A 9,773-nucleotide genomic window follows, 5' to 3' on the forward strand; every position below is an offset into this window, starting at 1 on the left:
GAGACAGGGATGCCCACTCTCTCCACTGCTGTTCAATATAGTACTGGAAGTACTTGCAATAGCGATTAGGCAGGAAAAAGATATTAAGGACATTCAGGTAGAAAAGGAAGAAATCAAGCTCTCACTATTCGCAGATGATATGATACTCTACTTAGAGAACCCAATAACTTCCACCAAAAAACTCCTAGAAACAATACGCTCATATAGTAAAGTTGCAGGCTATAAAATCAATACACAAATGTCCATGGCATTCCTATATGCAAACAGTGAGAGAGAAGAAAGCAGCATGAAAAAAACAATCCCGTTCACAATTGTGCCCCAGAAAATCAAGTACCTAGGAATCAGCTTAACTAAGGAAGTAAAGGACCTGTACAAAGAAAGCTACAAAACGCTACTTCAGGAAATAAAAGAGGACATGAGGAAATGGAAAGATATCCCATGCTCATGGGTCGGGAGACTTAACATTGTCAAAATGGCAATACTACCGAAAGCATTGTATGAATTCAATGCAATCCCTATAAGGATACCCACGACATTCTTCAAAGAAATGGAGCAAACACTCCTGAAATTTATATGGAACAACAAGCCCCCACGAATAGCTAAAGCAATTCTTGGGAAAAAGAAAATGGGAGGAATCAAACTCCCGAACTTCAAACTGTACTACAAAGCAGTAATAATTAAAACAGCATGGTACTGGAAAAAAGGCAGAACTGCAGACCAATGGAACAGGGTTGAAAACACTGACATCTCCCCATAATCATATGATCACCTAATCTTTGATAAAGGTGCAAGTAATGTGAAGTGGAGTAAGGAAAGCCTCTTTAACAACTTGTGCTGGCATCACTGGACGGCTACAGGCAAAAAAATGGGCTCAGAACTCTGCCTAACACCGTGTACAAAAGTAAGATCAAAATGGATTAAAGACCTAAACATCAGACCAGAAACCATAAGGTACATTGAAGACAAAGTTGGCAAAACCCTTCATGACATTGAAGCCAATGGTATCTTCAATGATGCCACGCCACTGGCCGAGCAAGTCAAAACAGAGATAGATAAATGGGACTATCTAAAACAAAGAAGCTTCTGAACCTCCAAAGAAACAGTGACCAAAATACAGACAGTCTACAGAATGGGAAAGGATATTCACCGAATACACATCTGACAAGGGGTTGATATCCAGGATATACAAAATACTGGTTGAACTCCACAAGTAGAAAACATCCAACCCCATCCCAAAATGGGGCAATGAAATGAACAGAAACTTTCTCAAAGAAGAAATCCGAATGGCAAAAAAGCACATGAGAAAATGCTCTACATCATTAATCATCAGGGAGATACAGATCAAAGCCACAATGAGATACCATCTCACACCTCAGAGACTGACCCACATTCAAAAGAACAAAAGCCACCGATGCTGGCTTGGATGTGGCGAGAAAGGGACACTCCTTCACTGTTGGTGGGAATGTCCACCGGTTCAGCCCTTCTGGAAAACAGTATGGATGATACTCAAAAAATTAGAAATTGAGCTCCCATTTGACCCAGCAATACCACTCCTGGGAATATATCCCAGAGAGGCAAAAATGTATAGTCGAAATGACATCTGCACTTGTTTGTTCATTGCAGCACTCTTTACAATAGCCAGAAACTGGAAGAAACATGAATGCCCACGAACAGATGACTGGTTAAAGAAACTTTGGTACATCTACACAATGGAGTACTATGTAGCTCTTAGAAAAGATGAAGTCATGAAATTTACATACAAGTGGTACAATATGGAAAGTATCATGCTAAGCGAAATGAGTCAGAAAGAGAGGGATAGACATAGAAAGATTGCATTCATCTGGGGGATATAAAGTAACAAAATATGAGATTAATACCCAAGAATAGCTGAGATCAGCACCAGGAGGATTACTCCATAACTTAGAGGCCAGCCGGGTATCCTAGAGGAAAGGGCAGTTCAGATAGAGAAGGGAGCACCAAATAAAGGATGTTTGGAGGATCCTCCCAGGAGGGGAGATGCATGTCGAAAGTAGACTCTGGACTGAACAAGTTTGCCACTCAATGCCTCTTTTGCAGACCACAACACCCAAAAGGAGAGAGAGAACACAGGGGATTGCCCTGCCACAGAGACAGGGGGGATGGGGGTGGGGGTGGGAGGGATATTATCCATGGTGGTGGAAAATGGGCACTGGTGGAGGGATGGGTATCTGATCATTGTATAATTGAAACCAAAGCACAAATAATTGTAAATCTACAACTTTAAAAAAAATAAAATAAAATAAAGTAAAGGGGAAAAAAATGCAGGGAAAAAATCTAGTTCTCTGAGCAGAGTGGGGTCTCTGACATGATTGAACAAGTGTGTAGTAATTTATTACTAAGCACATAAGTATTTTCAATGATGTGTACTTTTTGATCTAAAATTAATTCCAAATATGTCTAAAACAACAGTCTCCTGACCTTGCACCTGGCTTTCCTCACTGGGGCCCCTTGGAAGTGGCTGGGTGAGATTCCCTCACCGCCCTGAGCAGAGCCCCGGCAGCTGAAGACCTCTGCAACCAGCCATAGGTACGCTTAAGACCACTCTTCCCAAGCTTGAAGGAGCCTCATGCATGAAGGAACTGGAAGAGGAACCCAAATGTGCGGGACCGGGGGATGAGATCTCCATGGCTGCTCAGATCAAGACTGTGTCCCCTCCTTCCAGATTCCCCATCTTCTAGTAATTAAGTGTTACAACCACGAACTACCCCTGGATCCATGTAATGCCATCAATAGCCAACATCCAGAGACTGGATCTTATTTAGAAAACAGCAACTCTGATTGTCCAGTTCTCACTCTCAGAGAACCTGGTAGGCTTCTGCGAGTTTCTTGCCCGCATGGTGGAGTCTTTGTTTCTGGTCACTGTTTCTTTTGAGGTACAGAAGCTGCTTAATATAAGATAGTTCCCTTTGTTTATGTCTGTTTCCAGTTGCTTGGCAAGTGGCGTGTTATATTTGAAGATACCTTTAGCTTCAATGTCATGGAGGCATTTGCCAACCTTGTCATCACTGTACCTGCGGGATTCTGGTGTGATGTTGAGGACTTTGACCTATTTTTATCTGACTTTTGTGCATGGTGTTAGGTAGAGGTCTGAGCCATTTTTTTTGCATGTAACTGTCCAGTTTTTTCTGCACCGTTTGTTTAGAAGGACTCTCTTGAACCACTTCACATCTCTTGCTCCCTTATCAAAGATTAGATGATTATATATTTGAGGGTGTGTGTCGGTATATTCAATCCTTTTCCATTGGTCTGCAGCTGAGCCTTTGTTTCAGTCCCATGCTGTTCTCATTATTATCGTTTGTAGTAGAGATTGAGATTGGGGAAGGTGATGCCTCCATCGTCTTTTCCCCAAGAATTGCTTTAGCTATTCGTGTGCGTTTGTTGTTCCATGTGAATTTCAGGAGTGCTTGATCAATTTCTTTGAAGAATGTCATGGGTATCTTTATAGGGATCAAGTTGAATTTTTACAATGCTTCTTGGAGAATTGCCATTTTGTCAATGTTAATTCTCCCATTCCATAAGCAGTATATATGTTTCTTTTTCCTCGTGTCCTTTTTAATTTCCTATTGTATAGGTCCTTTACCTCCTTAGTTAAGCTGATTCCAAGGTTCTTGATTTTCTGAGGCACGATTGTGAATGGGATTGCTTTTTCATGTCACTTTCTTCTCTCTCATTATTTGCATATAAAAAAGCCATAGATTTTTGGGTATTGAGTTTATAGACTGCAATTTTACTATGAAAGTCTATTGCCTCTAGGAGTTTTTTCGTAGAGATTTTCGTATTCTCTAAATATAGTATGATAACTTCTGTGAATAGTGAGAGATTATTTCTACCTTTCATACATGAAAAATCATTAATATCTTTTTCTTATCTATTTTCTATTCCAAGTACTTCCAGTACTACATTGAACAGAGGTGCCAAAATGAATTTTTACTTAGCACATTCTATCTGTAAATTTCTATGCTTAGAATGGTGGAAGACACAGTGATATCTTAGTAATTTGCAAGTAAATTATGAAGACAGATAATTTAAAAGAATTTCTTTGTATAAATTTCCAAAATGTGTAGCTTTTATTAAATATATTAAGAATAAATCGTAGGTCTTGATTATACCATGAAGATTATTTTCCTGTTAGAAGTTACTCTTCTAAAATGCAATAAAGAGACACATTTTGAAAATGTTGATTATTCGTTCATTCATTCAATGAATATTTGTTAGTCTGGTTGTGCAGTGCCTGTAGGAAGTCAACCTGTACCCTCAGGTGAGTGCATCAACAGTCTGATGGTGTCTTCATGCTTCCAGATAACCTCAAATGGCCACTGTGCCTCTGGCTGGCTCCCAACAACTCAGGACTATGTTTCCCGAGAAATTAAACTCCCGAAAGATATGTGGGAGACATGTTAACAAACCACCCCAGGCTCAGCTATACAAGCTAATGGATTGGTCTTGTTTCAGAGACCCATAGACAAATCTGGAAGCTATCAACAGCCACAGTTAACCTTGGAACTGCAAAAGGCTGAAGACACTAGGGTAAATCAGAGGGAGGCAGGTTAGTTTGGTGCCCACCCAACAAGAACCCAGTGCAGCCACTTTCTCCCACAATCCAAAATCGCCACCATGCCCTCCTCTGGTTTCCATCGTCTCAGGATGGCTCTCACTGAAACATAACAGCTTAAAATTCGGATATGTGTGTTTTGTGACTGAAATCTCCAGGCTTTCTCTGGGCAGGATGGGCATCCCACCCCCACTGCCCTGTACTTATGGAAGCCTCAGCAGTCATTTCCATACCTCAAAGCTACTCCAACCTTACCTTCCTGATAAAAATGCTAAATTCCTTGAACAAACATGATGACCTCTTAGTACCTGTATGAGACCCTTAATGCACAAAATAAAAAGGAGACAAAGAGAAAGAATTAAAGATCCTGCCATAGAGACAGGCTGGGGGTGGGGGTAGTTTGTTGGGGGATGGTTTTAGGGAACCAGGAATATTGGTTTTGGGAAATGTACACTACACTAGAGGAAGGATGGAAGTTGGATCGTTGTATGACTGGAAGCAAATTATGAATAGATTTGTAATGGTCTATATCACAGATATTCAATAAAACATTAAAAATACTGATGGAACTTTAAAACCCAGCATAACTATTTTTGTGTTCTCTGTAGGAAAAAAATGTTACTCACCTGTGTGCCAATAGCTTGTAGAAAGCTAAACCCGAAGATATATCAATGACTGTCTTTGGCATGAATACTGTAATTGCAGCTATGTTATGTTTTAGAATCAGTTCGTGGACAAGATGTCAAGAGGAGCAGTGGCAAAGTGCATCAATGTCGAATGGATAATGTTTCAGGAGCTTGCAAGGGAGATGGGAAGATTTGGCATGAGTAAAGGGAAGAAACAGAAGAGTGAAGTACTAATAAGTATCATGAGAAAAATGCAAGGGAGGACATTTCCTGGCAAGTGTCACACTCTGTTGAGCTTTTGGTGAGGATAAGTATTAGAAATTATCTTTCCCATTTAGTGGTAAAAAGGTTAGTTTGATGGGTATATTTAAAATTTACTCTAACGATAAGAATCACTAAGAGGTACACAGTTACAAAGTTGCTCATAATTGAGTTTCAGTCATCTAAAGTTCTAGAACCTTTCCAGTATATTGGGGCATTTTTGAAGGAATATCCCTGGTGCAAAGACTAGGGCATCTGAATCTTAACACATTTCACCAAATATATGATCTGTACTCACATGATTTACACTGTCTCCCCTGCTCTTTGATTTATGTTTTCATGCAATATTTCCTTGTGAACCTCACCTCAAGTGAGGCTCCCTATTTAAGACAAGTACAAGTTTCTGGGGCACTACATATTTTTTGGTTGCTGGGAGAGTCTGTAAAGCAATGCTCAGGAGGTGTGGGGGCCCTACAGACAATTCTCAGAAAACGTGGCCATGGTGCTGGGGGTCCTCTGAGGCTATACAGCCTTTGATACTCTGGCAATCAGGTGGTGCTGGGAGTCAAATTGAGTGCATGTGAGACAATTTCCATAAGCACTACACTATCTCCTGCGGCCCTGGGTATTAGATTTATGTCAGCATTCTGAGGTCCTCCCTTTTGTCAGAAAGCAGAGACTTGTGCAGGAGAAAGTGGAAGAGACTTTAGGGTTTAGCTAGGTTGACTGAGTCGCTGGTGATACCATTAAGATTGGGACATAAAGTAAAAATAAAACAAGAGCCCCGTGCCTTTTCTTGCTGAACTCGACATCCTCCACAGGGGGACACCTGCGGGGAACACCTGCAGCAGCTCCTTGGGACTGTCCATCACCTAATCAGCCCCTCCCCTCCAGGTGGGTAGGGGGAGCACAAGCCAGTTCCACCACTCCTCACCCCCAGCCCCCCGCGTTTTCCTGCAGAACTGGACACCCTCCTGAAGGGGACACCTGAGGCAGCTCCATGGGATTTTCCATCGCTCCTCCTACATTCCAGGATCCTGGGTGGGAGTGACCCTGGGATGGGCCAGGGGCGTGTTCACCATATAGGGAGTGTGTCCCGCTAGAAGTGGGCGTGGCCTTCTCCTGGGTGGCCAGCCACAGTTATATTTCCCAATCTGGGCACTCAGGACTTTCATCTCTCACTTTGTCGCCTAATACCGACTAAAAATTTCTGACCACCTCTACTAGAATACAACAACATTCCACTCGCCTACTCCATTTCTAACAAAAGACCTGTAGGAAATGTGCTGTACAAGCTCAAAACTGAAAAGTACCTCCTCCAAAGCGCAAATCTCCACACGAGAATATGAAGAAAAGAAAAATCCTCAATCGAGGTGGTCCACAATTGCGCTCTCATTGATAAAGAATTCCAGGATAAAATGCAGAGGGTGTTCAAGGATCTACTCAAAGAATCAATGGAAGAGATATCCAATGACTTAAATAAGAAATGAAAGAAACAATAGAACAGAGAGCCAAGAAAATACAGGAAGAAAAGAGAACAGAATTTTAAAAAGCTACAAAAAGAAGAGTCACAAATAAAGGATTCAGTGGATGAAATTAAAAACTCAGTAAGAGCCCTTAGCAATAGGATAAGTGCAGCTGAAGAGAGGATCAGCGAGCTTGAAGATGAGCAACAGAACTCCCACTGGGAAGAACAAGCAATAGGAAAAGACCTCAAAATGGCTCTAAGGAGAATCAGAGACCTAGGGGATGACGCCAAGAGGAACAACATTACAATCATTGGAGTACCAGAAGGAAAGGGAAACAACCCCAATGAAAAAGCTACAGTAAAAGAAACCATTGCTGAAAAGTTCCCAGAGTTAAGGAAAGCAGACATCCAGTTCCAAGGAGACAGAAGGGTACCTGCTAAAGGAGACCCCAGAAAAAACACTCCAAGCATATCATAGTCAGAACGATGGATGCTGTGGACAGAGGCACAATATTACAAGCAGCAAGGTCAAAGAAGGAAATTACATACAAAGGAGCACCCCTTAGATTCACAGAAGACCTATCAGTGGAAACCCTCCAAACCCGAAGGCAATGGTTGTATATAGTGAAAAAATTCAAAGAAATGAACGCCTCACCGAGAATACTCTATCCAGCTAAACTCTAACTCAAATTCGATGGGAACGATACACCACTTTTTAGATAAACACAAGCTCAGGAACTTCATACACTCAAAACCAAATCTAAAAGAAGAAGTAAAGGGGCTCCTGTAAGATAAGAAGGGAAACACGTGTTAATCAACTCCTACAGGAAGATGGCCCAAAACCCCATGACAATACTCTCCCTTAATGTCAATGTCTAAATGCACCTACCAAGAGACACAGAGTGGCAAAATGGATCCAGGAACTGAAACCAGCATTCTGCTGTCTACAAGAAACTCATCTGAACAATCAGTGCAAACACAGACTCAAAGTGAAGGGATGGAAAACAATCCTGCAAGCAAACAGCTCCCTCACAAAAGCTGTGACGGCCATACTAATATCCGACAACATTAATTTCAGGCTGAAAATGATTAGAAGGGACAGCGAGGGCCACTTTCTCTTCATCAAGTGATACATACAACAGGAAGAAATCATACTCTTAAATGTATAAGTACCTAATGAAGGAACAGCTAGATACTTAAAACAACTGCTAACAGATTTTAAAGAGGACAGTGCTAGCAACACAATAGTAGATGAAGACTTCAACATCGCCTTATCACCTCTGGATACATCAACAAGAACAAAACTCAGCAGGGAAACATTGGCTTTGAATGAAGAAATAGAAGAGAAAGGACTTATAGACCTATACAGGGCTTTACACCCCCCAAAGAAAGAATACACATTCTTCTCCAGTGCGCATGGAACATTTTCCAAAATAGACTATGTGCTAGGCCACAAACCATACCTCAATAGAATCAGGAAGATAGAAAGAGTATCAACAATCTTTTCTGACCATGATGCAGTGATTATAGATGTGAATCACACACAGACACGGACAACCAAATCGGACACCTGGAAACTAAACAAGTCACTGCTGAACAACGTGTGGGTCAGGAAGGACGTCAAGGAAGAAATCAAATGATACCTGGATACAAATGAGAACGAAGACACGGACTACCAGAGCTTATGGGATGCAGCTAAACCCCTATTAAGGGGAAAATTCATAGCTCTGCAAGCATATCTAAGGACGGAAGAAAAGATTTACATAAGCAACTTATTTCACAGCTCAAGTTCTTGTAAAAGGATCAAGAAATGGAGCCTACATCGGGCAGAAGGAAAGAGATCTAAAACTTAGAACAGAAATCAACGACATGGAAACCTAAGAAACAATCCGAATGATCAATGAAACCAAGAGCTGGTTCTTTTGGAAAATAAACAATGTAGATAAACCACTAGCAACACTCACAAAGAAACAGAGAGAGAAAACACTAATAAACCGAATCAGAAATAAAAATGGAGATATCACAATGGAAACCAAAGAAATTCAAAAGATCATCAGAGACTACTTTGAAAGTCTGTATGCCAAGAAAAAAGAGAAGTTAGAAGAAATGGATAACTTCCTGGATTAATATAATCTCCCAAAGATGAGTCAAGAAGATATAAAATACCTGAATAGACCTAGTAACATAAATGAAATTGAAACTGTAATCAAAATTCTTCCCAAAACCAAAAGCGCAGGTCCAGATGGATTCACTACCGAATTTTTCCAAACATTTAAAGAGGATCTACTGCCCGTCCTTCTCAAACTTTTCCGGAATTTGAAAAAACAGAAACTCTCCCAAACAGTTTCTATGAAGCTTTTGTTCTTTTGAATTTGGGCCAGTCTCTGAGGTGTGAGATGGTATCTCATTGTGGTTTTGATCTGCATCTCCCTGATGATTAATGATGTAGAGCATTTTCTCATGTGCTTTTTTGCCATTCGGATTTCTTCTTTGAGAAAGTTTCTGTTCATTTCATTGCCCCATTTTTGGATGGGGTTGGATGTTTTCTTCTTGTGGAGTTTAATCAGTATTTTGTATATCCTGGATATCAACCCCTTGTCAGATGTGTATTCGGTGAATATCCTTTCCCATTCTGTGAAGCTCATATCTCTCTAATACCAAATGGAAACAAAGACACCACGAGAGAAGAAAACTACAGGCCGATATCACTGATGAACCCGGATGAGAAGATTCTGAACAAAATACTAGCAAATAGAATTCAACAACTCATCAAAAAGATCATACACCATGACCAAGTAGGATTCATCCCGGGCGATGCAAGGATGGT

Source organism: Sorex fumeus, unplaced genomic scaffold, assembly GCF_029834395.1.
Source record: "Sorex fumeus unplaced genomic scaffold, SorFum_2.1 ptg000032l, whole genome shotgun sequence".
Taxonomy (NCBI): Eukaryota; Metazoa; Chordata; class Mammalia; order Eulipotyphla; family Soricidae; genus Sorex; species Sorex fumeus.